Source organism: Bos taurus, chromosome 10, assembly GCF_002263795.3.
Source record: "Bos taurus isolate L1 Dominette 01449 registration number 42190680 breed Hereford chromosome 10, ARS-UCD2.0, whole genome shotgun sequence".
Classification (NCBI taxonomy): Eukaryota; Metazoa; Chordata; class Mammalia; order Artiodactyla; family Bovidae; genus Bos; species Bos taurus.
In genome coordinates this window covers 26,613,033-26,631,322 of record NC_037337.1, presented here as the reverse complement: position 1 = coordinate 26,631,322, position 18,290 = coordinate 26,613,033, and the positions used below count along the sequence as shown (strand labels likewise).

Below are 18,290 nucleotides of genomic sequence, written 5' to 3'. Positions count from 1 at the left end.
TTGCCATTTGAGAGAGGGTAGAGCTGGGTCAGCCTCCAATAGTGGTAACATTTCAATTAGTAGTAGTATAATATAGAAGAGAAATTTTGGCAGGAAAGCTTTCCAGAACTCTTATAAATAATCCTTTGTTTGGTAACTGACCTACTTAGCTGAACCGAACACAAAAGCATCCCGGAGGGGCAGTATGACTACTCTTCGTTTCATCCATTCTTCTTTTCATCAAGTTATTGAATATTTGTTTAACACCGTTAACTAAGAGAATGTTAAGTTCAGAATATAAAAATGGTTTTTTCCTCTCAAGGGCCTTACAGTGCCCTACAGAAATTTTGTTCAGTCTCCACGTGGTGTCTGACTCTGGAACCCCATGGACTGCAGCACACCAGGCTTCCCTGTCTCCTGGAGTTTGCTCAAACTCATGTCTGTTGAGTCCGTGATGCCATCCAACCAACTCCTTCTCTGCTGCCCCCTTCTTTTGCCTTCCATCTTTCCCAGCATCAGAGTTTTTTCCAGTGAATCTGCTTTTCACATCAGGTGGCCAAAATATTGGAGCTTCTGCTTCAGTATCAGTCCTTCCAATGAATATTCAGGACTGATTTCCTTTGGGATTGACTGGTTTGATCTTGCAGTCCAAGGGACTCTCAAGAGTCTTCTTCAGCAACACAATTGAAAAGCATCAATTCTTTGGTGCTCAGTCTTCCTTATGATCCAACTCTCACATCCTTATGTGACTACTGGGAAAACCGTAGCTTTGACTGGATGAACTTTTGTTTGCAAAGTGATGTCTCTGCTTTTTAATACACTGTCTAGGTTTGTCATAGCTTTCCTTCTAGTGAACAAGTGTCTTTTAATTTCATGACTGCAGTCACTGTCTGCAGTGATTTTGGAGCCCAAGAAAGTAAAATCTGTCACTGCTTCCATCTTCCCTCCTTCTATTTCCCTTGAAGTGATAGGACTGGATGCCATGATCTTGGTTTTTTTAATGTTGAGTTTGAAGCCAGCTTCTTCATTCTCCTCTTTCACCCTCATCAAGAGGCTCTTTAGTTCCTCTTCACTTCCTGCCAGTAGAAATACACATTTGCAAAGCTATTACCTGTCCATATAAGGTGGTATAAAATAGGTACAAGTCACATGTTATGGGAGCCTAACGGACAAACTGATTTTATACACTGGATTGTGAGGATTGGTTACTTAGAGAAAGGTTGTTTAACTTTGAGCTTAGTCTTCAAGGTTGAAAGGGAGGAAAAGGATTTCACATGAGGGTGAGCCAAAGTACAGAGTAATGAAAAGCACTAGGCATGTTCATGGGTCATTGTCACAACAGGTGTGACTAGAACAGAAGACATGGAGACGTAGCAGATGGGCATTTGGAGGTTAGAGGAGGGCTGCATTTTGGTGCTGGGCTTTCATAACCCAGATCTGCAGTGTGGTAGGTCAGGAACTAGAATAGTGCCATCTGAAAAATATGTCCCAGAGAGACTTGGAATATTTAAGGGCATTTCTAGAGTTTTTAAAGGGAATCTAGACTTTGTGTGTGTGTGTGTGGCCACTGTGCAGCATGCAGGATCTTAGTTCCCTAACCAGGGGTGGAATCTATGCCTCCTGCAGTGGAAGTGTGGAGTCTTAACCACTGGACCACCAGGGAAGTCCCTCTAGCCTTTTAGATTTAGAAGGTGTTGTGTATTTCATAATAAAATACTAGGCTAATAAGGAAGGTTATGCACTTGATGTCCTAATTCCAAAGTCTAATTACTTAGATCTAAGTACAAAAAGTAGAACTCACCTACTTTATACAAGTATATATTACTGTATTCATGTTAGGACATTAAATATACTTTCACGGTGACAGAAAATTGTGTATTCTTTATAGTACAAACTAAGCTATGACAAGGAAAGTAGGCACAGGCAAGTAATAGTAATAATTACTAATTCTAAATCCCTAGAATTCTAGGTTCAAGGGGATATAGGTTGGAAATAAACATGAACACAAAGTGTCTTCAATTTAAAAAACAAAAACAGCTTTACTGAGATATAATTCACATATGATAAAAATTCATCCATTTAAAGTGTGTAATTCAATGATTTTTAGTATATATGCGGATATGCACAATCAGCCATCATCAGAGTCCATTTTAGAACACTTTCATCACCTCTAAGGGAAATCTGTACCCTTTAGCTATCATTCTGTACCCTGCCCACCCCTTACCCCATGCTACCCTCCTCAGTTCAGTTCAGTTCAGTCGCTCAGTCGTGTCCAACTCTTTGCAACCCCATGAACCGTAGCACACCAGGCCTCCCTGTCCATCACCAACGCCGGGAGTCGACCCAAACCCATGTCCATCGAGTCGATGATGCCATTCAACCATCTCATCCTCTGTCGTCCCCTTCTCCTCCTGCCCTCAATCCTTCCCAGCATCAGGGTCTTTTCCAATGAGTCAGCTCTTCGCATGACGTGGCCAAAGTATTGGAGTTTCAGCCTCAGCATCAGTCCTTCTAATGAACACCCAGGACTGATCTCCTTTAGAATGGACTGGTTGGATCTCCTTGCAGTCCAAGGGATTCTCAAGAGTCTTCTCCAACACCACAGTTCAAAAGCATCAATTCTTTGGCACTCAGCTTTCTTTATAGTCCAACTCTCACATCCATACATGACCACTGGAAAAACCATAGCCTTGACTAGACGGACCTTTGTTGGCAAAGTAATGTCTCTGCTTTTTAATATGCTGTATAGGTTGGTCATAACTTTCCTTCCAAGGAGTAAGTGTCTTTTAATTTCATGGCTGCAATCACCATCTGCAGTGATTTTGGAGCCCAGAAAAATAAAGTCAGCCACTGTTTCCACGGTTTTCCCATCTATCTGCCATAAAGTGATGGGATTGGATGCCATGATCTTAGTTTTCTGAATGTTGAGTTTTAAGCCAACTTTTTCACTCTCCTCTTTCACTTTCATCAAGAGGCTCCTTAGTTCCTCTTCCCTTTCTGCCATAAGGGTGGTGTCATCTGCATATCTGAGGTTATTGATATTTCTTCCCCTTTCTGCCATAAGGGTGGTGTCACTGCATATCTGAGATTATTGATATTTCTTCAGGCAATCTTGATTCTAGCTTGTGCTTCCTCCAGCCTCATGAGGAACTGAGAGAAAGGTTCCTCCAACATTTCTCATGATGTACTCTGCATATAAGTTAAATAAGCAGGGTGACAATATACAGCCTTGACATACTCCTTTCCCTATTTGGAAACCGTCTGTTGTTCTATGTCCAGTTCTAACTGTTGCTTCCTGACCTGCATACAGGTTTCTCAAGAGGCAGGTCAGGTGGTCTGATATTCCCATCTCTTTCAGGATTTTCCACAGTTTATTGTGATCCACACAGTCAAAGGCTTTGCTACCCCTGGCTGCTCAAAAGCCAATAGACAGGGCAGGCTGATAGAAAGGATAATTTGCTTTATTTAAGGTGCTGGTGACTGTGGGGTGAGGGTAGTGGACATCTTTTCAAAGGCCTACTCCCCACCTTCCCAACAAGCGGAGGGTAAGAGCTTTTATAGACAGAGTTGGGAGTGGAGAGGGTTACATGCAGAAACAACATAGTCATCTGTAACAGTCATCTTCATCTGGTCCTCAGTGATCTGACCAACATCATCTTTATTGTCACTAAGATTGGTACAGTTAATCTTTAGTTTTAGGGTCCATTTGTTCCCATTTCTTGGCAGTCAATTCTGTGGTAGCTCATGTCCTGGGTACAGTCTGGTCATCATGTGATTAACTTCTTTACCTGTTGTTTTAGTATCTATAAGACAGCTCACAGGATATGGCTCAGAATATTATATAAAGCCCTTGAGAAAGAAATAAAGGTCCTTGACTATGCTTAAAATGACTACATTATTATTTTTACTCTCTTTTGACTGTTTTCCTTTGTTTCAGCATTTCTCACTTCTCAGATTAAACTTATTCTTTGACTAAAGTTTTCTACAGATGAAAGGCAGGCAGAGGACCCCGTGGGGGTGGGCAGGGGGTGGGGGGAGTGGGCACTCAAGGACCATAGCGTCTTGCTCCATTTCAGAGTGAGCTACTTTGGACTGTTTTTCATGATTCTATGACTAGAATCATACATGAAATCACATGGACTTTTGTGACTGGTTTATTTCACGTAGCCTAGTGTTTTCAAGGTTCATCTAAGTTGTCACATGTATAAGTACTTCATTCCTTTTATAAGCAAACAATATTCCATTGTATGGCTACACCACGTTTGGTTTATCAAGTATTTTCAATTTCAAAATGTCAACCAATTCAGCCCAAAATGAATGTATCAGTTGAGGTGAGCAAAAGAATAAAAGCACAAAGTCAAGGCGATAGGGGCCAACTAGAGAAGGATAGTTCTTGGGGAAAAACTCTCCAGAGGGGCCTACAGAATGCCTGAGAAGTGGGTTTAGCTTCTTGAGTCTCATTGTATATGTCAAAACACACATACTCCATCGAGTCGTGTGTGCTTGTGAAGCTGCTTCAGTCATGTCTAACTGTGACCCCATGGACTGTAGCCCATTAGCCTCCTCTTGTCTATGGGATTCTCCAGGCAAGAATACTAGAGTGGGGTGCCATGTTCTCCTCCAGGGGAACTTCCAGACCCAGGGGTGGGACTGTATGCATGTGGATTCTTTACTGCTGAGCCACAGGGAAGGCCACCCCATCAGTCAGGGTCATCTTTACTTTTATCAATACTATCATTAATCATGTACTTTATATAGAACATTGTCTTTAAAACCATACTATAAATTGGTGAAAAGACAAAGTGCTTGTAGTTTAGATGGAAGACAGAATAAATGCATTAAAAGGGGGGAAGTGGATTAGTTGCACTCTCTATGCCTACTTTTAGTCTTTTTGTGTGTTATACTGTCACTGTGTTGCAGGGAAGAGCCAATTCTGACTCCACATTGAAACTATTTCTTTGACCTGTTTTTGCTGATTTTATTGTAATAATCTTACATAATGGCCTGACTCAAAGAACCCTGCCCAGCTGTAAATAACTGCAAGAGAGAAGAGATTAAAACATCACTTTCAGAGGTTGGTCATTCCCAGAGATGTTTTGCAAGACTGATAGCCCTTTTGATTTTACTTCCTCATTGCCTCTCTCTATATATATTCTTTCAGGGAGAGAGAGAGGCAATGTCAAAAGCCTTTTGACTTTAGTTCTTCACAGCTTCTCTCTCTGGTTCTATAAAAGATCCTGTCATCCAGCAACACCCCCTCTCCCCACCCCCACCCCCATGCACTCACACACACACACACACACACACACACAAGATGGTTGTTTTGAGACATTTGTTGTTGTTCACTCCTTAAGTCCAACTCTTTGCGACCCCATGAACTGCTGCACGCCAGACTTACCTGTCCTTCACTATCTCCCTGAGTTTACTCAAACTCATGTCCATTGATGCTATCCAACCATCTCATCCTCTGTCAACCCTCCTCCTCTTGCCCTCAATCTTTCCCAGCATCAGGGTCTTTTCCAATGAGCTGGTTCTTCGCATCAGGTGGCCAGAGTATTGGAGCTTCAGCTTTGGCACCAGTCCTTCCGATGAATATTCATGGTTGATTTCCTTTAGGATTAACTGGTTTGATCTCTTTGCTGTCCAAGGGACTCTCAAGAGTCTTCTCCAGCACCAGTTTGAAAGCATCAGTTCTTTGACACTCAACCTTCTTTATGGTCCAACTGTAGCTCAACTGGTAAAGAATCTGCCTGAAATGCAGGAGACCCCAGTTTGATTTCTGGGTCAGGAAGATCCACTGGAGAAGAAATAGTCTACCCAACCTAGTATTCTTGGGCTTACTCAGTGGCTCAACTGGTAAAGAATCTGCCTGTGATGTAGGAGACCTGGGTTTAATCCCTGGGTTAGGAAGATCCCTTGGAGAAGGGAACAGCTAGACTGCAAGGAGATCCAACCAGTCCATTCTAAAGGAGATCATACCTGGGTGTTCTTTGGAAGGAATGATGCTGAAGCTGAAACTCCAATACTTTGGCCACCTCATGTGGAAAAGACTCATTGGAAAAGACTCTGATGCTGGGAGGGACTGGGGACAGGAGGAGAAGGGGATGACAGAGGATGAGAAGGCTGGATGGCATCACTGACTCCATGGACATGAGTCTGAGTGAACTCCGGGAGTTGGTGATGGGCAGGGAGGCCTGGCATACTGCAATTCATAGGATCGCAAAGAGTCGGACATGACTTTGTGACTGAACTGAACTGACGCACTCCAGTATTCTGGCATGGAGAATTCCATGGACTGTATATCCATGGGGTCTCAAAGAGACGGACATGACTGAGTGACTTTCACTTTCACTCATATCCATACATGACTACTGGAAAAACCAGTAGTCTTTGACTATATGGACTTTGTCAGCAAAGTTATGTCCCAGCTTTTTAATACACTGTCTAGGTTTGTCATAGCTTTTCTTCTAAGAGGCAAGAGTCTTTTAATTTCATGCCTGCAGTCACCATCTGCAGTGATTTTGGAGCCCAGGAAAATGAAATCTGACACTGTTTACACTTTTTCCTCATCTATTTACTATGAAGTTGTTGAAATGAAAATATCTCATGCCCTATTAATCAACAAGAAATGTTACAGCCTTCAGTGATTTCTGGCCTCCAAATGTGAATCAGGGCTTCCAAAACTGAGATCCAGAGGATGCTACCACACCGCACAGTGATTGCTGAGGAGCTAGCAGAATGCAAGAAACAGGATTGGCCCCAGATAGCTGATGAGAATATGAAAGGAATGAATTCAGTGAACCAAGAGGCTTGTATCTTCCCACACACAAAATGCTAAATTTCTTGATACCTGATCTTTGATGTTCAGACTGCCTGCTCCCTTTGTTACAAACTTGTATTTAGCTTGACTTCTCCCCTGTCTCCTTGGAGCAGTTTTCTCAGAGCTACTGAGATGATATCTCCTGGGCTTAGAGTTGTAAACATTCCCACCAAATAAAATAACTCTCTACTTTCAGGTTGTGACTATATTATTTTTGTTAACAAAATGATGGGACCGGATGCCGTGATCTTTGTTTTTTGAATATTGAGTTTTAAGCCAGCTTTTTCACTCTCCTCTTTCACCCTCATCAAGAAGCTCTTTAGTTCCTTTTCACTTTCTGCCATTAAAAAGATATCATCTGAGGTTCTTGATATTTCTCCCCACAATCTTGATTCTAGCTTTTGAGTAATCCAGCCCAGCACGTCACATGATGTACTCTGCATATAAGTTAAATAGCTGGGTGATGATATACAGCCTTGATGTACTCCTTTCCCAATTTGAAACTAGTCCATTGTTCTATGTGCAGTTCTAAAAGTTGCTTCTTGTCCTGCATACAGGTTTCTCAGGAGGCAGGTTAGGTGGTCTGGTATTCACATCTCTTCAAGAATATTTCACAGTTTGTTGTGATCCACACAGTCAAAGGCTTTAGCATAGTCAACAAAGCAGATGGTTTCCATGATCCAGTAGATGTTGGCAATTTGATATCTGGTTCCTCTGTCTTTTCTAAATCCAGCTTGTACATCTGAAAGTTCTCTGTTCACGTATTTTTGAAGTCTAACTTGAAGGATTTTGAGCATAAGCTTGCTAGTGATTGGGTGCAATTGCACAGCAACTTGAACATTCTTTGGCATTGCCCTTCTTTGGGATTGGAATGAAAACTGACTGTTTCCTGTTTTCCAGTGGCCGCTTCTGAGTTTATCAAATTTGTTGGCATATTGAATGCAGCAATTTAACAGCATCATCTTTTAGGATTTGAAGTAGATCAGCTGGAATTCCATCACCTCCACTAGCTTTGTTTGTAGCAATGCTTCCTAAGGCCCACTTGACTTCACACTCCAGGATGTCTGGCACTAGGTGAGTGACCACACCATTGTGGTTATCTGGGTCATTAAGAGCTTTTTTGTACAGTTCTTCTGTGTATTCTTGCGACCTCTTCTTAATATCTTCTGCTTCTGTTATGTCCTTGCTGTTTTTGTCCTTTATTGTGACCATCTTTGCATGAAATGTTCCCCTGGTATCTCTAGTCTTTCCCATTCTATTGTTTTCCCTTATTTCTTTGCACTGTTCACTTAAGAAGGCTTTCTTATCTCTCCTTGCTATTCTCTGGAACTCTGCATTCAGTTGGGTTTATCTTTCCCTTTCTGCTTTGTCTTTTGCTTCTTTTCGTTTCTCAGCCTCCTCAGACAACCACTTGGCCTTCTTGCATTTCTTTTTCTTGGGAATGGATTTGGTCACCACCTCCTGTACTATGTTACAAACATCCATCCATCGTTCTTCAGGCACTTTTTGTATCAGATCTAGTCCCTTGAATTTCTTTGTCACTTCCAATATATTAACTGTAAGGGATTTGATTCAGGTCATACTTGAATGGTCTAGTGGTTTTCCCTACTTTCTTCAATTTGAGCCTGAATTTTGCAATAAGGAGCTGATGATCTGAACCACAGTCAGCTCCAGGTTTTATTTTTGCTGACTGTATAGAGCTTCTCCATCTTTAGCTGCAAAGAATATAAACAATATGATTTCAGTACTGACCATCTGGCTATATCATGTGTAGAGTCATTTCTTGTGTTGTTGGAAGATGGCATTTGCTATGACCAAGGCATTCTCTTGGCAAAACTCCTTTGCCCTGCTTCATTTTGTACTCCAAGGCCAAACTTGCCGATTACTCCAAGTATCTCTTGACTTCCTACTTTTGCATTCCAGTCCCCTGTGATGAAAAGGACATCTTTTTTGGTGTTAGGTTTTGAAGGTGTTGTAGGTCTTCATAGAATTGTTCAACTTCATCTTCTTCGGCATTAGTGGTTTAATACATTAGTCTGTTATCTTCTCGGTCAGTTGGCTTGCCAAATAAAGTGGATTCCTTGCCACAAAACCTTCTTTCTCAGATTTATTGGCCTGTTGTGCGGCAAGCAGAGTGAGCTTGGACTTAGTGATGATTGTTTAGAAAAATTGTTTTTGAAAGAGCAATATAATACTGTGAAAAGTAGCATGTGCTAAGTGCCAATGATCATATGTGCTACTGAGAATTGGGAGTGGGAAAAGGATTGGTAGGACTTGAGGTAGGCTTTACTGGAAAGATAGATGAGGAAGATATAACTGAAGGCAATATACACAGTCAAATTCAGGCGTTTGTAATCATTTAACAAATTGAAATGGTAAAATTGAAGAAATCATGAGAAGGAGCACTTGGAGATAAGGTGGAGAGAGGTTAAATTGTTTAGGGCTCTGATTTCAGGCTGAGCAGTAAGAATCTTGTTTTCTAGGCAAATGGCCAGCCACGGAAGGCTTTTTACCTGACTGCTAGTTGAAAATCACACTATAGTAAATATTTTCATAGACTAAAGCCTAAGTAGAACCAAGGTGGCTTTTTTGATGGTAGAATTAATTTCACCTCAAATTAGTTGGGTGGTGTGACATATTTAATTTTTAATCTGGTTGAGGTCTTTTGTAGTGTTTGAAAGAAAATGTTGTTATAAAATGAAACATAAAGGCAAGAATGTAAGAAATTTAGAAATGAAAATGTACAGTTAATTCAAATTAGTTTTCTCCTTCTTTTAGATTAAAATTTGAATAGGTGATATAATCACATAGCTAAAAAGTTAAGCAAAAAAAAAATGTATACAGCGAAAATATTCACCTCAGTTCTGTCCTCCATCTGCCCTTCCTTCCCTATCCCACTAGGAGTCACTTTTATTAGCTTCTTGTATATTCTTCCAGCATTTATAAAAAATACAAATACAATTTTTTTCTCCTATTATTATAATACACTGAAGCTAGCATGTTATTTGTATTGTTCTGCACTTTGCTATTTTATTTCATCTTAATATATCTTGAAGATCTTTGCCCTTTAGTAAATTAGTGTGCTTGCTTCATGAATTAGTCAATGCTGTCAAGAACACATGTCTGTCATCTCAAATTTTTTAGAACTTAAGGAAGAATATGCTTGGATTTTGTTTGTTTGTTTTTAGCTATTTCCCAGCCTGCTTGTTGATTAGTATTAGGAGTACATGTCCCTTTAAAACAAGAAAGTGAAAGAGAATGAAACTGTTTCTTCCTTGCTGTGCCTTGCATCTAAATTTGATCTGGCTTAGATCTGCATTGCTCTTTTCCTTGTAAATAGGCCTCTGTTTTCATAATTACATTTTGTTCCTAAGGGACACCTTTTGAATAAATACTGGCTATCTGCCTTGCTTTCCTGTTATTGTAAATTTGGATTTTAATAAAAATGTAAAATTTCCTGTTTTCAATCTTTTTTCCAGAGTTGTAGCTTTGGCCTAAAATAGATTTAATATTGTTTGGGATTAATCTGTCTTTGTTCTCCTGTTTTGGGGTCAGAGAGCCCTTCCCCTCCACCCCCACTGGTTTTCATTTTCACTCCATCCTAAATATGTTCATTCAGAAGGTTTACTTTAGCTCCCTTGCAAATCTCTATTTTTTCTTGTTCTCTTTCCCTTCTCTCTTTTATTCATTTTTTAAAAATGAATGTCAGCCAGCTGTTTGATTTTAGCCTTAGTCTTTCCTTTTCCTATTTTATTTTGAGCTATTTCTACTTGAACTTTAGTTGTAATTTCATAATAAGAGATTAGTTGGAATTTAGTATGACTTTATGTGTAGCCTGACATGTTCTAGGTCTATCCAGTGTTCTTTTTACCCTTCAAAAACTGTCTCGGGTTAATTCCAGTTCACAGTTTTAATCTCCACTGCTCCCTCTAAATAATAAGGTAGAGCTTCTACCATTGTTAGTATCCCACCCACTCTATCAAACAAAGTATGGAAATAATTTAACTGCCATCAACGAATAAACTTGATGTTTGGTGCAGTGGTTGTTTGTGATATGTTTGTTTCAGAGTGGGAAGGTTCTCACTCTGGACATCCACTGATAGACCTGCAAGATTTTGAATCTGGGGAGACAGAAGAAAGCCATTGGGTTTCCTTGAATGCTTGCCCCCCCAGATTGCCTCTATCCTTCACAAATAGATAGGAATCACCAGTGTTTAAAAAAGAAACATGGAAATATGGTAAGGGTAACTCTGAATATCTTCTGCCATTCTGCCATTCTTTATGGATGTCCAGCATCTAAAATATTTCTTACCTATCAGCTTGTTATTTTAGTATACCTTCATGGTTGATCCAAAGGCTTGTTAGCAAGACTCCCAAAGATCTAGAAAACTGATCCCTGGTATGGTTACACAATACTGGGTTCAGGAATGTTCTCAGACCAGAATGTACTAGCCTAATGGGATTTCTTTGGAAGGAATGATGCTAAAGCCGAAACTCCAGGACTTTGGCCACCTCATGCAAAGAGTTGACTCATTGGAAAAGACTCTGATGCTGGGAGGGATTGGGGGCAGGAGGAAAAGGGGACAACAGAGGATGAGATGGCTAGATGGCATCACTGACTCGATGGACGTGAGTCTGGGTGAACTCCGGGAGTTGGTGATGGACAGGGAGGCCTGGCGTGCTGCGATTCATGGGGTCGCAAAGAGTCAGACACGACTGAGCGACTGAACTGAACTGAACTGAAGAGAGGTACCTTAGAGAACCAAACTGAACCCTGCAATAGGATTGTACATTGTATAAACCAGACACATGAGGTGCTTCTACCTGAAGGGCTTGGGGCATATCCTTACTTGCTTATGAGTACATAGAGTTCCATAGGCCCTAATATGACTCTCACTTAGCATTTCCAGTAATAATACACCCTCTGGTGAAGGTGTTGGAATTAAGATGTTTGTACTTCTTTGTTTTAAAAAAACTTTTTATTAGAGTACAATCTATTTACAGAGCTGTGTTAGTTTCGGGTGTACAGCAAAATGAATCAGATATACATATACATATATCCACTCTGCTTTAGATTCTTTTCCCACATAGGTTATTATAGAGTACTGAGTGGAGTTCCCTGTGCTATACAGTAGATCTTTATTAGTTAGCTATCTATTTTATATATAGTAGCGTTTTTATTGCTGTTTGTTGTTGTTTAGTGACTAAGGTGTATCCGACTCTTTTGCCATCCCATGGATGGTAGCCGGCCAGGCTCCTCTGTCCCTGGGGTTTCCTAGGCAAGGCAAGAATACTGGAGAGGGTTGCCATTTCCTTCTCCAGGGAATCTTCCCAACCCAGGAATCAAACCCATGTCTCTGCTTGGCAGGTGGATTCTTTACCAGTGAGCCACCAAGGAAGCCCTAAGTGTAAATGTCAATCCCAATAAGTTTGTTTTCTAAGGTGTTTGTACTTTGGTCTGAACTGAAAGACTTCGTCATCTCTCTAATTGAGCTGAATTTGTTCTGTACCCTTTGGATAAGTAGTGTGTTTGATTTACTCAGGTGATGTTTGTGTCAGGTCTTGTTATCAGTCATTGCCCTGTATTGATGGTTTTCAACATATTGGCCACTCAGATAACCAAAATGTTTACTTGACAATGCTGGATTGCATTGACGTTTGTCCATTTTTTCCACATTTATTTTGAACTGTGTCCCTTTGATAATCAGATGTATTAAGACATATAGAGATGCTGAGGTATATGTGTGTGTTTGGGCATACATACACGTGCATATACACACACATTTGTGTGCTAATCCCCAAATTATCAACTTAGAAACTGTTTTCTGCCCATGAAACCTTGGGAAAGCTAGAAGCTTTTCAATGTCTCAGCAAGGTACTTGCTGAGTGTACCTTTCTAGGCTGTTGTGCAGAGAGAAAAACAAACACATGAGGAGGGTATGTTTATCCATCCGTTTCCTCAACAAATGTTCCAGGGATTAGGGAAACAGAAGAACAAGACAATGTTCTTGCCTTCAAAGAGTTTATATTTATTTGAGGAGTTAGACTACAAATAAATACAAATGTTAAAAAAAAATCTCAGGTAATGGTAAGTGCTAAGGTCAAAGTAAGGGGATGGAAAGTAATAGAGGAAGGAAAGGCAAGTTAAAGCTACAGTGAGATACCATTTCATACTCACTATTATGTCTATAGTAGATAAGAGATATTAACAAGTATTGGCAGGATGCAGATAGACAAAAACCCTCATACATTGCTGCTGGATGTAGCACTTTGGATAAAATGGTGTAGCTACTTCGGATAAACAGTTTGGCAGTATCTCAGAAAGCTAGGTATAAAACTATTTGTTATTGTTGTTTAGTCACTAAGTCATGTCCAACTCTTTTGTGACCCCAGGGACTGTAGCCCACCAGTCTCCTCTGTCCATGGAATTTCCCAGGCAAGAATACTAGAGTGGGTTGCCATTTCCTTCTCCAAGAGATCTTCCCAACCCAGGGATCATACCTGGGTCTCCTCATTGTAGGTGGATTCTTTACCACTGAGACACCAGAGAAGCCCAGCAAAACAATAAAACAATTCTTTTGTATTTCACCCAAAATTCTGTCTCTGAGATTTACTTCGGTGTCAGGGTACAGAGGCTAGATTCGACTCCAACACCTTAATTGGACTATACACCAGAAAGAATAAGAGATGAGGAAGTAGAGACAGCGTGTACAAACAACTCATTTGAGAAATTTTGCTACAAAGGAGAGAAGTGGCTAAAGAAACATGTGAGGTCAAAGAAAGAAGATTAATTTTTTTTTTTAAATTTGTACCAATGGTAGACATCTTGAAATAGAGACAATATGAAGGAGGAAACTAGATGATTTCTACTGTTGACTGGGAGTTAGATGGGACCTTGAATAGATCGCTGATGCAGTATGCTATGATTTGCTTATAGTACAGTTACAGCTGTACTGTTGATAGGGACTTTTGATAATGAAATAAGTCCACACTGATAGCTTTGACTTTGACTTGATAGCTATCCACAAAAGGGCAGCAGAGAAAGAGCATGGCAAGATTGTCCTTGCAGGGTAATGTTCAGTTCAGTTCAGTTCAGTCGCTCAGTCGTGTCCGACTCTTTGCGACCCCATGAATCGCAGCACGCCAGGCCTCCCTGTCCATCACCAACTCCTGGAGTTCACCCAGACTCACGTCCATCGAGTCAGTGATGCCATCCAGCCATCTCATCCTCTGTTGCCCCCTTCTCCTCCTGCCCCCAATCCCTCCCAGCATCAGAGTCTTTTCCAATGAGTCAACTCTTTGCATGAGGTGGCCAAAGTCCTGGAGTTTCGGCTTTAGCATCATTCCTTCCAAAGAAATCTCAGGGCTGATCTCCTTCAGAATGGACTGGTTGGATCTCCTTGCAGTCCAAGGGACTCTCAAGAGTCTTCTCCAACACCACAGTTCAAAAGCATCAATTCTTTGGCGCTCAGCCTTCTTCACAGTCCAACTCTCACATCCATACCCTTCAAAAATATTAGGGAACTGAACCCTTCCAGGCCACAGGACTGGAACAGGTCAGTTTTCATTCCAATCCCAAAGAAAGGCAATGCCAAAGAATGCTCAAACTACCACACAATTGCACTCATCTCACACGCTAGTAAAGTAATGCTCAAAATTCTCCAAGCCAGGCTTCAGCAATATGTGTACCATGAACTTCCAGAGGTTCAAGCTGGTTTTAGAAAAGGCAGAGAAACCAGAGATCAAATTGCCAACATCTGCTGGATCATCGAAAAAGCAAGAGAGTCCCAGAAAAACATCTATTTCTGCTTTATTGACTATGCCAAAGCCTTTGACTGTGTGGATCACAATAAACTGTGGAAAATTCTGAAAGAGATGGGAATCCCAGACCACCTGACCTGCCTCTTGAGAAACCTATATGCAGGTCAGGAAGCAACAGTTAGAACTGGACATGGAACAACAGACTGGTTCCAAATAGGAAAAGGAGTATGTCAAGGCTGTATATTGTCACCCTGCTTATTTAACTTCTATGCAGAGAACATCATGAGAAACGCTGGGCTGGAAGAAGCACAAGCTGGAATCAAGATTTCTGGGAGAAATATCAATAACCTCAGATATGCAGATGACACCACCCTTATGGCAGAAAGTGAAGAGGAACTAAAAAGCCTCTTGATGAAAGTGAAAGAGGAGAGTGAAAAAGTTGGCTTAAAGCTCAACATTCAGAAAACGAAGATTATAGCATCTTGTCCCATCACTTCCTGGGAAATAGATGGGGAAACAGTGGAAACAGTGTCAGACTTTATTTTTTGGGGGGCTCCAAAATCACTGCAGATGGTGACTGCAGCCATGAAATTAAAAGACGCTTACTCCTTGGAAGAAAAGCCAAGACAAACCTAGAGACAGTATATTAAAAAGCTAAGACATCATTTTGCCAACAAAGGTCGGTCTAGTCAAAGCTAGTTTTTCCAGTAGTCATGCATGGATGTGAGAGCTGGATCTTAAAGAAATCTGAGCACCAAAGAATTGATGTTTTTGAACTGTGGTGTTGGGGAAGACTCTTGAGAGTCCCTTGGACTGCAATGAGATCAAACCGGTCAATCCTAAAGGAAATCATTGGAAGGACTGCTAAATACTAAATACTCATTGGAAGGACTGCTGCTGAAGCTGAAGCTCCAGTACTTTGGCCATTTCAAATGAGGAGCCAACTCATTAGAAAAGACCCTGATGCTGGGAAAGATTGAAGGCGAGAGGAGAAGGGGTCAACAGAGGATGGGATGGTTGGATGGCATCACTGACTCAATAGACATTAGTTTGAGCAAACTGTGAGAGTTGGTGAAGGACAGGGAAGCTGGCATGCTACAGTACTTGGGGTTGCAAAGAGTCGGACACTGAGCAACTGAACTGAACTGAGAGAAGAATTTAATCTGTAATGAGGCATGGGGAGGGGAAGATTCACCTGCTTTGACTGCATCTTCAATGTGAATAACCACAGCATGTAACAGGTACAGAGTGCTTTACAATCGACAAAAGATTTTACAGTCTGTTCTTTTTAGTTTGGGCATTTATGGAGACTTGAGCAATTACCATTAATATTATTCTCATTTTCATTCTTCAGATGAAAAAAGAGGCTTAGCGATAGGGTCACTTGAATTTCCCACCATCACACACAGCAAAAGAATGACTAAACCAGGACTAATAGTCACAACTTTTGACTCCTTATCTTTGAATTTACAGAGAGTGATACAGGAGGGTAATGTGTGGAAACGCATCACATGTTTAGGCTAATAGAAAAAGTCCAGTGGAATTCCTGCTGCTGCTAAGTCGCTTCAGTCGTGTCCGACTCTGTGAGACCCCATAGACGGAAGCCCACCAGGCTCCCCCGTCCCTGGGATTCTCCAGGCAAGAACACTGGAGTGGGTTGCCATTTCCTTCTCCAATGCATGAAAGTGAAAAGTAAAAGTGAAGTCGCTCAGTCGTGTCTGACTCTTAGGGACCCCATGGACTGCAGCCCACCAGGCTCCTCCGCCCATGGGATTTTCCAGGCAAGAGTACTGGAGTGGGGTGCCATTGCCTTCTCCACCAATGGAATTTCACTTTGTGGCAAATTGGAGATGAAATGGAGTAGTGAAAAACTGTCTTCTATCATTCTAAAAGATTGTTGATATAAAAGAAGAATTAAATTTATTTTGTGCAACTTTGGAAATTTAAGATTAGACTGGAAGGAATTTCTCTGGCAGTTCAGTGGTTAAAACTTTAGTGGTTAAGATTTCACACTCCTGTTGTAGGGGGTGTGGATTGGAACTAAGATTCCACATGCTCAAGGTGAGGCAAAAAAAAAAAAAAAAATTAGACCAGAAAACAGACTCCACTCAATTTGTGAAGAACTCCACAAAAAGGAAATTATATTCTCTTTTGTGATTAAATTCTTGAAGTGTGGAAGTAGGGGCTAGATAAGTATTTGGCAAAGTCATAAAGGAATTTCTTTGATCTTAAAATCTCTAAAATTCTATTAATCTCTAAAATCTCTAAATCTATTAATCTCTAAAATCTCTAAAATTCAAGTAGCTTGAAACAATAGGACTTGTTTGAATAACTCTGGTACAGTTTTCCAACACAGGTTGAAACATTAGGACTTGTTTCAAAAGCCTGAGTAACAAAAGTACATTTCTCCAACACTTAAGTTATATGGAAGGAAGGTTAAATGTTACCCTGTACACTCATTTTGCAATAACTATATATATATATAGTAATACATAATCATATTGCAATAATTGCAATAAATATATACATATATAAATAATTTTATGCATGTCCATTTCTTCTTGATCAACTGCAAGGTAAGAGATGAGGAGTTGGGAGGCTAGAAAAGGAAGAGTTGGGAGCTGTGATTAATCTCAGACCAAAGTGGAAGCAATTCCACTACTTCAGCAGACAGGAAAGTCAGCAGCTGAGAACTCTTTAGCAGCGCACCTGGAGAAATTCACCAGGGGACTGAAGCAGTAAGTTAGAAAAGGATAGATGGTGGAAGGGTTACACAGGAACTTTGAAGGAGTGATTTATGGGCAACAGCCTTGCGCAAAGGTGCAGTCAGTGGTAAAAGAAGCCATTTGTTCTGGGAGAGTAGTTTAGAGGGAGTGTGTTTTGTGTGGGCGGTAGTTCATGAGCAAAGTGTTTGTGGGGAAGGGAGATATGGGGCTAGTGAGACGCATGAAAGCACTTGTGGAGAAATATGCCGTGTAGGAGGCTTGTTTTGCTGGGGCTATGGCACAGGGTGGTGTTTGGCACTGAGAGAGGCCACAGGAGCCGAAGGAAGAGTCCTTGCAGTGGCCTTTAAAAAATATATGCATATACATATTTAAAAATCGAAATAAAAATCTTATTTGATTACAAAAACAATATATGTTAATGTTGAACAACTAGATTATATAAAGAACAAAAAAGAACCCCTATGTTGTCTCAGCCAAGATAAGCACTGTTACCAGTTTGGTGTACTTATTATGGATTTAAAAACTTTTTTTTTGGAAAAGTTTTGAAAATATTCTTGATTTACAACATTGTGTTAGTTTCAGATTACAGCGAAGAGGTTCAGTTATACATATGTATGTATATTCTTAAAAAACATTTCCATTATAGTTTATTAAAAACCATTGAATATAGTTCCCCATGCTATACAGTAAATCTTAGTTGTTTATTTTGGAAAATTTTAAAGTCCATTTTCTCTCCAACTGTTTACTTTGAAAATCTTAAAGCCTGAAGAACAGTAGAACAATAGTGCGTCGAACACTGGCATAACTTCCACCTATGAGCTAAAAAAATATTCACAACCTCAAAGTGGAGAGTTATATTTTTTTCGGTGGGAACTTTTAGGACTTCAAGCCAGGGAAGCAGCATCTCAAGTAACCTTGATAAAACTGTTCTGAGGAGGCCAGTCGGGGAGCTGAGACATATAACAGTTTTGCAACAAGGGCAGGTAGTCTAAACATCAAAAGAT

At 40.6% G+C, this 18,290-nt stretch overlaps 1 protein-coding gene across 3 annotated transcripts in view; it reads left to right on the top strand.

Moving 5' to 3' along the window:
* The window catches only part of RNASE10 (ribonuclease A family member 10 (inactive)), a 43,496-nt gene that overhangs the window by 4,944 nt on the left and 20,262 nt on the right, over positions 1 to 18,290 (top strand). For 2 of the 3 annotated variants that reach the window (XM_002690744.6, XM_005211535.5), the window contains exon 1: positions 71 to 7,873. The exons of the other annotated variant lie outside the window; for it this stretch is intronic. The gene's annotated coding sequence lies outside the window, so the exon portion shown is untranslated. Of the gene's footprint in view, positions 1 to 70; positions 7,874 to 18,290 lie in introns of those variants that run through there. 3 annotated transcript variants of the gene reach the window in all.